This window comes from Lissotriton vulgaris, chromosome 9 (assembly GCF_964263255.1).
Source record: "Lissotriton vulgaris chromosome 9, aLisVul1.2, whole genome shotgun sequence".
In the NCBI taxonomy this organism is placed as follows: domain Eukaryota; kingdom Metazoa; phylum Chordata; class Amphibia; order Caudata; family Salamandridae; genus Lissotriton; species Lissotriton vulgaris.
In genome coordinates, this window is record NC_141697.1 from 103,271,621 (window position 1) to 103,283,890 (window position 12,270).

At 47.6% G+C, this 12,270-nt stretch overlaps 1 protein-coding gene across 8 annotated transcripts in view; it reads left to right on the top strand.

The window, feature by feature from the left end:
- The window catches only part of PACS2 (phosphofurin acidic cluster sorting protein 2), a 521,350-nt gene that overhangs the window by 41,586 nt on the left and 467,494 nt on the right, over window positions 1-12,270 (top strand). The window lies entirely within an intron of this gene.

The following is a 12,270-nucleotide window of genomic DNA, read 5'->3' on the forward strand; positions in this document are numbered from 1 at the left end:
CACTCTACGCTGTGCCACTCTACCCCATGCCACTCTACGCTGTGCCACTCTACCCCATGCCACTCTACGCTGTGCCACTCTACCCCACCCCACTCTACGCTGTGCCACTCTACCCCACGCCACTCTACGCTGTGCCACTCTACCCCACGCCACTCTACGCTGTGCCACTCTACCCCATGCCACTCTACGCTGTGCCACTCTACCCCACGCCACTCCTCGCTGTGCCACTCTACCCCATGCCACTCTACGCTGTGCCACTCTACCCCACGCCACTCCTCGCTGTGCCACTCTACCCCACGCCACTCCTCGCTGTGCCACTCTACCCCATGCCACTCCTCGCTGTGCCACTCTACCCCATGCCACTCTACGCTGTGCCACTCTACCCCACGCCACTCCTCGCTGTGCCACTCTACCCCACGCCACTCCTCGCTGTGCCACTCTACCCCACGCCACTCTACGCTGTGCCACTCTACCCCATGCCACTCTACGCTGTGCCACTCTACCCCACGCCACTCCTCGCTGTGCCACTCTACCCCACGCCACTCTACGCTGTGCCACTCTACCCCACGCCACTCTACGCTGTGCCACTCTACCCCACGCCACTCCTCTCTGTGCCACTCTACCCCACGCCACTCTACGCTGTGCCACTCTACTCCACGCCAGTTCACCCTACACCAATCTGCGCCTCTCCACTCTGCGCCTAACCCACTCTGCTCAATGTCCTTTTAGTTTACACCACTCTATTCTGCGCCTCTCTATTTTATGCCTCTCCACTCTACGCCATGTCACTAACTTTTATCCATGCTGAACAGCTGCCAGGCTGCTGTACGACATGAGTAAAGGATATTGGCAAAGCCAATAGCTCTCGCATAGGCGAGACCTATTGATTTTGCCATTGCTTGTTTCCCTCTCCCCCTTTTTCACCCTGTTTTTGCAGATGTTTAAAATGTTTTTGTGTTGAATTTTTTTGAATAGTCTGTACGTTTTTCGAGAACTGGCTACAGAAAGCATCATTTCCACTTCTCTCGTTACAAATGGCAGCCTTAGGGCGCTGACCGCTCGCTCCCCTGAAGAGATGTATGCTGCTTTGGTTAGGTATCCTTGCCATTCGCAGGAGTTTGCTTTTCATTTTCGTCTGCCCAAAAGCATGGCCAGTTTCTGCATTAAGCCGCGTGCGTTTCATTTGCGGCTCATCCATGGCCTGTGTTATCAAATGCCCTCTCCGGGGACTGCTCGAGGAGAACCATCATGTATTTCCATAGTGCATGAGTAATTCTACCTGATGGGGACGCTCAGGCAGATCAGTCTGTGAAGGTACTGCGAGCTCGTCCTGCTGCTGTCTCCATTTCCATCCGGGATGCCTTGTGATGGCCTGTATTTAGCACCTGTCTCCGGCTCGCCTCGCGCCTTCTCCAAATGATGAAGCCAGGCCTTGCGCGAACAGCCATTCCAATCCATCTTTTTATGCCCATGAGATGTACACACATATTGATTTAAATGGCCATTTTGTTCATCTTCTAGTTGTGATGGATATTATCCAAATGCTAAAAGAGGGGTAGTTGATGGTGGTCAATGGAGCATTACTGGACAAAGAATACACAAAATAAATAAAGCAGGCAGCCGAACATTTAGGGAGTTCCCTGGACGAAGGCACTATTCTCCTTGACCCGAGCGCCGCATTGGACACTGTGTCGTATCAGATTCTTCTGCGGCGCCTACAGTAGATGGGTATCCGAGGGGCTGCCTTCAACTGGTTTTCATCATTTTTAGCTGAGGGAGCCTTTCAAGTGATCTCTCCTCCCTTCAGCTCCCAGATACACTCCGTGCGTCGGGGGGGGGGGGGTGCCGCAGAGATCAGCTCTAACCCCAGCTTTATTCAATATTTATATTCAACCTCTAGTGGCTGTTGGTAAGAGTAGGGGCCTCATTGTGGTCTCCTATGCGGACGACACTCCGCTTGTGATCTCTCCATCTATTGACTGACCAAAATGTGGCCAAGTTTCAAGATCGCAAATTGGGTGTCGACCAACTGCCTAAAGCTGAACGCTAATAAATAAGAGATTCTTCTCTTGGGTAGAAACACCCACCAATGGAGCGAGCGCTGCTGGCCTGCCATACTAGCCCCCCCCCCTCTGCCCAAGCAGACTGTAAAAAATCTGCGTGTCTGGGCCGACTCTGCTTTGACATATCAGGCACATGTTTCGGGCTGCCACGGAGACTCAAGCCATTGATTGGGTTCTTCGACGCCCATACCCCTCAGGTCATCATGCAGTCTACTATTGGACTATTTCAACTTCCTGTATTTGGGTGCCAAAAAAGCCGGGATCCACAGCCTACAGAGGGCACAAAACGCAGCAGCTCGGATGCTCTTCGCCCTTCCCAATTCTTGCAAAGCTTCCAACCTCCTACGAAAGCTCCATTGGCTTCCGGTGGAGAAAAGAATTCACTTCAAGGCACCTCCCACAGAATCATGCACGCCCAAGTTTCTACCATTTTAGCCAATCTTCTCACTCCTTACATCCCGAACTGCTTGCTGCGCTCCTCAGACCAACACTTAGCATGTGTTCCCTGTGTCAAAAGAAGACGGGCCGGAGGCCGATCATTCCGTGCTCTGGAAGGCCCTCCCTGGTACCATCAGAGGCATCCAAAACCATGGGGCTTTCCAGAAGGCAATAAAGGCCTGTCTCTTTCCAAGATAAGCCCTCCATCTTAGCCCTGACACCTTGTATTTTCTCTCTGTTGGCCTTTTCGAATCTTCTCTGGGACGCCCCATTGCTGGGGCAGCCATGTGCTTTACAAATCTTATAACATAACAGCAGCAAGATCTTTATTTCGCAGTTTGAATAGCATCATTATTCTGGTCCATAAGCAATAAAGTACTTGGCATGGTGAATTTAAAAGACAGAGGCAGCTTGACTTCTTTCTATTGCTTCCCTTGATGTATTTTTTTTGTATCCATTTTTAGTGCCATTTAAAAAAGACATGGTTATACATCTCAATGTGTAGTACACAAAGAACTTTAGATCAACTTTCCACCCCCACCCACGCCAGCCTCCTCCATTTAAACAAGTAGTAATGGTACAAAAATAGAACACTAATGACATGAGTGCATCCGTATGATAGATACTGGGACGCGAGTACATATAGGTCCACGTAGAAGTGAAATTTGAATGGCACCCATTCCATAACCACCACCTACATCTAGCCTCTGTAACACACCTCTAGCTCATGGGAGGTTGGGGCATCCGGGGACTCCAGATGTTCGGCCAGAATTGCCACCCATGCCTGCAGGTCATCTGCCAGTTTGTTCTCTCTACGAGTGCGTCGCGTATGATGACGTGATAACTGGGTACTCGGTTGGAATGAAAAAAGTATCCAAGCTTTGTCTTGGGTCGCCAGTGATCGTATCCACCATGTTGCTTCGTCCAGTGTCACAAAGAGAACTTCCTGTCAGTTGCAGCTGCAGCATGTAACATACGGACAGGTTCCCCCCCTGCCCCCAAGCCTGCATTGGACGGAAACGGAGGGCCTCGTACAGCCTTGGTTCAGTATGATTTTTTTTGCCTTTCTTGGGCTGAGATCTGAAGCTTATCCCTGAAATATGAGCAAATGAAAGAACTGTGTTGTGATCTGTGTGAGACCGATGCTGCCAATTCCTCCTGTGGCCTAGATCTTACCATAGGTGGAGGGATTAGGCGTTTGGTCAACGCTCTTCCAGTGCTTCTACGTAGGAACGACCTGTAAAATGTTAGTTTTTCCTTTCTACGCAGATCTTAGAAGACAAAACAATGCTTGGTTCTTAGAACTGTAGGCAGGTATGATGGGTTCTTTGAGACTATTTCAATATTCTTTGTATCAACAACCTGTGGAATATTCGAATTGAGCCTCAGAACTCCATTTCTACGTGTGGACAGACACCTAGGTGGTGGCGTATGAAGGTGAGCGCTGAGCCTTTGTTGCTGATGGAAATATCAGTGCTAGGTGGGACTTTCATGTGGAGGTAATAGGTTGATTTGGCTCGAGGATAGCAAACACAAGATGATAGACTGAGAGGTAAAACTTCTCAACCACTCAAGTCAAGGGATCTGGGTTTAATCAATCATTATTTTTCTTACCATGCCACCCCAGTTTAGACCCAGCCATATGCAAATCAGTCTTAACCCTGTGCCTCATGGGTATAGACCATTTTAACAAGCAAAATACCTCTGGCACCACTAATCACAATATTTCTTTTTGCCACACTAGTCCTTTTCATTGACTCAGGACATCAAATCTTAATTTTTCTTTTCCTTCAAACCTTGTATTCAAATTGAGAATCCCTTCATCAAATATATTTACATATCTCCAATGTTTATCACAACACATAAAACATTTATATACAAAACATAAACACAATTGTATCACTCTCTAGGCTGACTCGAAACTGATTGTATATGAATACACTCTTTGATTGAGGAATACAATACATGTGATATTTCTTTTACATGACACACTAAACAAACAAATTCACCGTTAATTTTGTGATAATTTTTTGGGGTGTTTGATTCACAAACTATATTACATAATCTCTTTCATGTTCTACTGTTTTATAAACACAGTGTCCTGGGACCGTATTGCGCTTAGCCCTCAGTGCTTTCTCTTTTTGTGGTCCTGTACAGGGTCGGAGGCTATTTTCAAGGACTAGTGTAAAAGAGCAGAGCTACTGCCACTTGACCAGTCCAAGAGGGATCAATATAATCTTTTCCTAGTTTACTCCGAACCACTGTGTAGTCAATGCCAACGCGTTTCGACCTTATGATAGGGGGACCAGAACCTCTATTTGCTTTAAAGTCTTCATCATGGCTGGACAGAATTCCGGTAGGACATCTTTTCACTGTTTCGTATTATGCATGCAGGTACAGTGGCTTCCTGCCGGGTTCACTGTTGTATAGATTCAATCTTCCCAGTAGTAATACCTCTTATACTGTATTGTGCGGTTCCTGTTGTCAGAAGATGGGTCTTCGAGCATGGAAATACTTCTCCAAGCGTGTCCACGGGTCACTGAATAAACAGGTTCCTCTGTGTTTAGTCTTGGGAATAGACCAGCCCAAACTGCCAAGCCAGGTCCTTCCTGGACCGGAAACGAGCATCCTGGGACCTATTTCAGGGTATCACCCCTCATCAGCCAGACTATATTGAGTCCAGTGGCACAGCCGGCAAGGGACCCACGTCTGGGCACACCCTTGGCCATTTAGGGTAAACAAGGCCTAAATACCGTGGCGTAAGATAGGTTAGGATTTCTTTTTTTTTTTAATTTCAAAGTATTTTATTACATTTTTACATACAGTTATCATCGCTTTACCATTACAGGTTATCAGCACAAACTGGCTGTCCTTGCCAAGGAGACAGGTAAGTGGTATACATGTTTGGCTGTCCCCCTTTCCACTGTCTTGCTAGAAGAATAAGAGTGGATGAAAGGATAAAGAAAGAGAATAGAAGAGAGAAGGGAGGAGATTGTATACAAGAAGATTGCTTCAGTCGTGGGTCTGTTCTGGGCCTGTGGGGATATGCTTTGTGGGCAGACACCCTTCTTCAGCTGAGTTCACGGGGGTTCGTAGGGGTCCAGGTACTCGTTCAGTGATGCCCACATTCCCCTGGTTGCTGGTCTCCCGGGTGAGTTCCGCAGGGCGGTACTGTCTGCGCCTCTGAGGTACGTCACCCAATTGAGCCAGCCTTTGAATGTCTCCTTAGCTGTATCCTTCAACTTGGAAAGTACCATTTTCACTGCCGAGGTCAGAAGGAGATCCAACAGGTCCCTGTTGTGCTGTGAATCTAGCTCTGTGGTCATAAACGCGGTGGCAAGGGTAGAGAACTCTGGTTTTAGTGTGCACCCCAGCGCTTTTTTTATGAAAATGAATGTTTTCTCCCAGAACCCTTTAATTTTTGGACAGTAGAAGATGAGGTGTGCTAGGTCCCCCTTTTAAGATTCTATTGGGTGTACAGTACACTTGAATTTTACTAGGTTTCTTGTGCACCAATGCAGGAATGTGTCAAGATGGGAGTTTGTTTCAGGGTTTTGGGTTCTTGAACGCACCACCAATAGGTAGCTGAGAGCATCACCTCTGAAGTCCCTTATTCACCTTTCATTCCTCTTTGAAACTTGTATTTATCGTATCTGATTGAAGCTAAATGTATAAGTGAACTTGGTGAGGACAAGGGTGCATTTCAACGGAGGTGCATAGTCTTTTGTTCATCATTGTAAATCTTTGTCTTAGAAAATATCTGGTTTTTAAAAAGGCGAGTAGCGCTTTGAAGTTCCGTCAAGTGTGAAGCGCGTTTGATCTTAATAGAATGACGTTTATTTTAATTTGGAATATGCTGGCTGGTATTGTCTTCATGCTGCTTTGTAGTGCTGTTGTGACCGGTTCTCCTCAGTCGCCTAGAGTGTGCTGCGAGCTGCTCTACAGCACCCCATTGTCACACTACATAAAAAATTGAAGTGGGAGGAGGTCTCCGACCTAATAAGTTCTTTCAGTTTTATCTAGATCAAATTAATGACTTTGGAATGAAATGTGTGTAATTTCTATAGCTTTCATGCCCTATCTGTAATGCCTTCTTCTGGGGACTTATATGACGCCCTTTGCAAGAATATGATTCATAGTTTTTAAAAAAAATAGTAGCGCAGAGCTATACCCAACCAATTTAATAAGGCCAGCACCAAGAGATCTTGCAGTTCAAGTGGAACTCGAAAACCTCCTTGTTTAAGGTCTGCTTTAGCTATTAAAAAGCGTAAATCCTGGGTTGCTACTGTACTTCTTGCGTGACCTTTCTTAACGTCTTCTAGAACTTTCCTACACTTTCTTTTACTCATGTCTCTCTTTCCCATCCTCCCAAGCTCATTTTCTGTTTTTAAGTTGAGCCTGGGCAGCGTATGCGCTGCTCTGCGAGGCATGCTGTATTTGAGTATGGGTTTGGAAGCTCCGCCCATATTTTTCATTGGCTTGTTATTGTCCTTTTGTAAATGCTGGCTTCCAATTTGTTAATAGGCCTGTTAGTTCCTCCTTAGTACCGCCTTGTCTTGATTTGTAACCTCCCATGAGGAGGCTCCTTTACTTCTGTTGTTACATGGTATGTCTTATTTCGTCTGTAAGCACTACTGTCTTTAGAGTTTTACTCCTACTGCAGGCACAACATGCTTTCCTACAACATTCAGTGGACCATGCGTGCTGTTACTTTCCAAGTAGCCCGGGACATTAGCAGCCGCTTCTTCGAAATGAAATAGGTCTCGCATGTACAAGAGTTTGAGCTATTGGCTTTGTAAATGACAATGCCTTTTCTTTAAGTGTTAACCCCTTCCATGCGGCCGCGATTCTGCATCTGTGCGGCAGAATCGCGAGTGGGCGGGTTTATGACGGCCCCCAGCCGTCATCAGCACACGAGCACCGTAGTGCATGACGGCTGGGGGCCGTCATCAGCATGCAAGGGGTTAATTATCAAAACAGATAAATAGAAGGCATTGTCATTTACAGCTCCAATAGCTTAACCTCTTGCTTTGCTTTGCAAGTGCTTGTCTTGCAAGCCCGATGGCCTGGTGTTTGAGTCGAGATGCGCTGTATAAAGCACATTAACAAACCCTGCCTGGGCTGGCAGTGCTGATTTGCATAGTTCGCCCCTCCCCTTGCGTTTGGTTTCATGTGAGGGAGGGGTCATATCTGTGCACCTCCATTCATGGCGACCCCCTGCCCCCTGTACTTGGTGTCAAGTTGTTCTTAAATCTCCTTCGAGGAGCTAAACAAGGCACAGTGAAGTGGCTGAGCTTCAAACTGGAATGCAAAGTACTTGGCTGAAGCCCCTCCCCCCCCTCCTTCAAGTGGATCATTCAGAATAATGAAAGGTAATGCTCATTGAAACACTCGCCCGGCGCCCTGTAGCTTGAGTTACTGCATTAAACCTTCCGTGGGAACACTGCTAGTAGGTTTTTTTTCTGACGGGTGCGTCAGAATTTAGTAGAGTTTCCCGTCTTGTAAGGTCGTTTGTTGGACGTGTAAGAACTCGACAGGCTTAAGAAACAACTTTACAGACTTGCAGTTTGGGAATAATGGAGTGGGGCCCTTTAAAACTTGTATTTCTCATCGCCAAACTTTTTTTTAATTACAATTTGTGACCTTTTACAAGTGTCTTTAGACTTTTCTTGTAAGAAAACTGGAATCCTGGTTAATGTTTGAGCCGAATAATGATTTGGTGGTATTTTGTTGTGTTGGGGGGACCCTTGATAAACCCAGTGTTGCCAACATTTGGAACGAATTTCCCGGGACACTTTGCAGCACAGGGCGGCTGCAGATAGAAAGTTCTTGTTTGCGTACCTGTGTGTAATAACGAAGACACGTTTCTGCAGCAATATTACCCGGAATAGTCTCCCACTTGCCGGGACTGTCCCTGCAAGAACAGGACAGTTGGGAACTATGTCAACCTCATGGAAGTCCTAGTCCGTCGTCGCCCTTCACTCTGCGGGGTCTCATTTGCATGGTGTGGGGTTTCAGCGAGGCCTGATTTGTCTGATTTGATAGCTCATTTGTCTGTTTATTGCATCGAATGCGTGGGATCGCCTGTCATGAGTTCCCTTTCACTGGCAGCCTTACCATTGCTTTTGGGAGCAGAGGAGGGCCGAGCCCATTACAAATGGAGACAAGTCCCCACTGGCACACGGCATGGCACTGCTCCAGGTGGTTGTGAAAACACGTCCTTTGTCAGTAAAAGTGAAGGCTGGGAGGGCCAGCTTGTTCTGCCCTATACACCTGTGCACCTGTTGGCATTGAAACGAGCGGTGATGTCAGCGGCTTTTCAAGAACTGTGTTTTCTTGTTACCGGTGGGGTGGGACCTTTTTGTGCTCAGTTATGAGTGGCGGGTCTCCGATTGCAAAAGGGACGAGCGCTGTAGTCTACTCTGGGTGCATTATTTTGGGGATCTCCGGTGGTGCTGTTCTGAGGTGAACAAGAGTCACATCTTGGGTTCCAGAAAGCTCATAATGGATGGTGCTGCTCTTAGTTGAACAAGAGTCACATCTTGGGTTCCAGAAAGCTCATGATGGATGGTGCTGCTCTTAGTTGAACAAGAGTCACATCTTGGGTTCCAGAAAGCTCACGATGGGCGGTGCTGCTCTTAGGTGAACAAGAGTGACATCTTGGGTTCCAGAAAGCTCACGATGGGTGGTGCTGTTCTGAGGTGAACAAGAGTGACATCTTGATTTACAGAAAGCTCACGATGGACGGTGCTGCTCTGAGGTGAGCAAGAGTGACATCTTGATTTACAGAAAGCTCACGATGGACGGTGCTGCTCTGAGGTGAACAAGAGTGACATCTTGGGTTCCAGAAAGCTCACGATGGGTGGTGCTGTTCTGAGGTGAACAAGAGTGACATCTTGATTTACAGAAAGCTCACGATGGACGGTGCTGCTCTGAGGTGAACAAGAGCGACATCTTGTGTTCCAGAAAGCTCATGATGGGTGGTGCTGTTCTGATGTGAACAAATGTAAATGTTTTTGTACTTGTATAGCGCACAGCTACCCGCAGTGGGTTTCCCGGCGCTTGTACGAATACCGCAAGGCAACCCTTCCTGGCTTTCCCTGTGAAGTGTCCACTCCTGGGTACCCCCATGGTGCAGACCAGGCATCCCTCACGTTGTGGGGGCCGTTGTGGAGACTAAGCAAGCTATTGCCCAGAGTTCCAGCGTGGGACCCATGATCAGAATAGGCACCGAGGCGAGAATATCCGGTCAGGGGAATTAATGAGCCCGAGACCCGCCGGGGCAGGAATCAAACCCTGGTCCCTGGCCAGAGCTCTGCATCGAGGTCTGCCTGCTCTAACCATTGAGCCACACTTCTCCACAAGAGTCACATCTTGCTTTACAGAAAGCTTGTGATGGGTGGTGCTGCTCTTAGGTGAACAAGGTTTACATCTTGGGTTCCAGAAAGCTCATGATGGACGGTGCTGTTCGGAGGTGAACAAGAGCGACATCTTGTGTTCCAGAAAGCTCATGATGGGTGGTGCTGTTCTGATGTGAACAAGAGTCGCATGTTGCTTTACAGTAAGCTCGTGATGGGTGGTGCTGCTCTTAGGTGAACAAGGTTTACATCTTGGGTTCCAGAAAGCTCATGATGGACGGTGCTGTTCTGAGGTGAACAAGAGGGACATCTTGTGTTCCAGAAAGCTCATGATGGGTGGTGCTGTTCTGATGTGAACAAGAGTCACATCTTGCTTTACAGTAAGCTCGTGATGGGTGGTGCAGCTCTGAGATGAACAAGAGTCACATCTTGCTTTACAGAAAGCTCATGATGGACGGTGCTGTTCTGAGGTGAACAAGAGGGACATCTTGATTTCCAGAAAGCTCATAATGGGTGGTGCTGCTCTAAGTTGAGCAAGAGTGACGTCTTGGGTTCCAGAAAGCTCATGATGGACTGTGCTGTTCTGAGGTGAACAAGAGGGACATCTTGTGTTCCAGAAAGCTCATGATGGACGGTGCTGTTCTGATGTGAACAAGAGTCACATCTTGCTTTACAGAAAGCTCGTGATGGGTGGTGCAGCTCTGAGATGAACAAGAGTCACATCTTGCTTTACAGAAAGCTCATGATGGGTGGTGCTGCTCTTAGTTGAGCAAGAGTGACATCTTGGGTTCCAGAAAGCTCATGATGGACGGTGCTGCTCTTAGGTGAACAAGATTTACATCTTGGGTTCCAGAAAGCTCATGATGAACGGTGCTGTTCTGAGGTGAACAAGAGGGACATCTTCTGTTCCAGAAAGCTCATGATGCGTGGTGCTGTTCTGATGTGAACAAGAGTCACATCTTGCTTTACAGAAAGCTCGTGATGGGTGGTGCAGCTCTGAGGTGAACAAGAGTCACATCTTGCTTTACAGAAAGCTTGTGATGGGTGGTGCTGTTCTGAGGTGAACAAGAGTCACATCTTGATTTACAGAAAGCTCATGATGGGTGGTGCTGCTCTTAGGTGAACAAGATTTAAATCTTGGGTTCCAGAAAGCTCATGATGGGCGGTGCTGTTCTGAGGTGAACAAGAGGGACATCTTGTGTTCCAGAAAGCTCATGATGGTTGGTGCTGTTCTGATGTGAACAAGAGTCACATCTTACTTAACAGAAAGCTCGTGATGGGTGGTGCAGCTCTGAGGTGAACAAGAGTCACATCTGACTTAACAGAAAGCTTGTGATGGGTGGTGCAGCTCTGAGGTGAACAAGAGTCACATCTTGCTTTACAGAAAGCTCGTGATGGGTGGTGCATCTCTGTGGTGAACAAGAGTCACATCTTGCTTTACAGAAAGCTTGTGATGGGTGGTGCATCTCTGTGGTGAACAAGAGTCACATCTTGCTTTATAGAAAGCTTGCGATGGGTGGTGCTGCTCTGGGTGAACTAGAGTGACATCTTTGGTTCCAGACAGCTCATGATGGGTGGTGCTGTTCTCAGGTGAAACAAGAGTGACTTCTTTGTTCGCAAAAAGCTTATGATGGGTGGTGCTATCCGAGTATGGGCGCGCGCTCAGCACTGATGTGCAGCATTGCACGTGCTATCTGTGTGCAGCAGGATGAGCTGTGCGGCTGCAATGGATGCATGGTTTAGAGGTTAGTTGAAGATTCGCAAAACTTCTTGCCTTCTGTTCTCCTGCTTGAACCAGACTCAGTTGTGTGTAACAAACACTCGTGGGGTTTTTTAGGCCTGCAAAATCATCACACCTGTGACATGTCGCCACTATTGTGCCCTCCGTAAAGTGACCAGAGCTTTATTTAGCGAATCGGAAGTACAGCCAGATTCCATCCACCGTAGAAGGAGGTCCGCGTGCATGGGAGAGGTATTCTGGTGCAGTTTTAATTTTCTTGGTCTATATTTCCATTTACGATAGTTCCTAATATTTATTACGGTTCTGGTTCCCATTGGTGCTGTAAAACCCTGCCTTTTTTATTTTACTGATACATGGGGAATGGTTTCAAACTCTGATCTCCCCAGCATACGACCACCCCAGCCCCCCCCCCTACAGTCTACTTATTTTTAGGTCGAGCTGATGTGGCATTCATGCGAAGCATGAATGCATCAGCTCGACAACTTATGCTGCCCGTATTTAGGAGAGCGGACAGCTATCAGACGCGCGCTTTCCCATTGTCAGATTTCACCTCGGGAGCGCGCGTCTGATAGCTGCGCATGCGCGGTGCAAGCCCTGGCTCTCACACAGACACAGGCAGCCCCCACCCCTCTGCATGCACGCACGCACACACACAGGCGCAAGCCCTCGC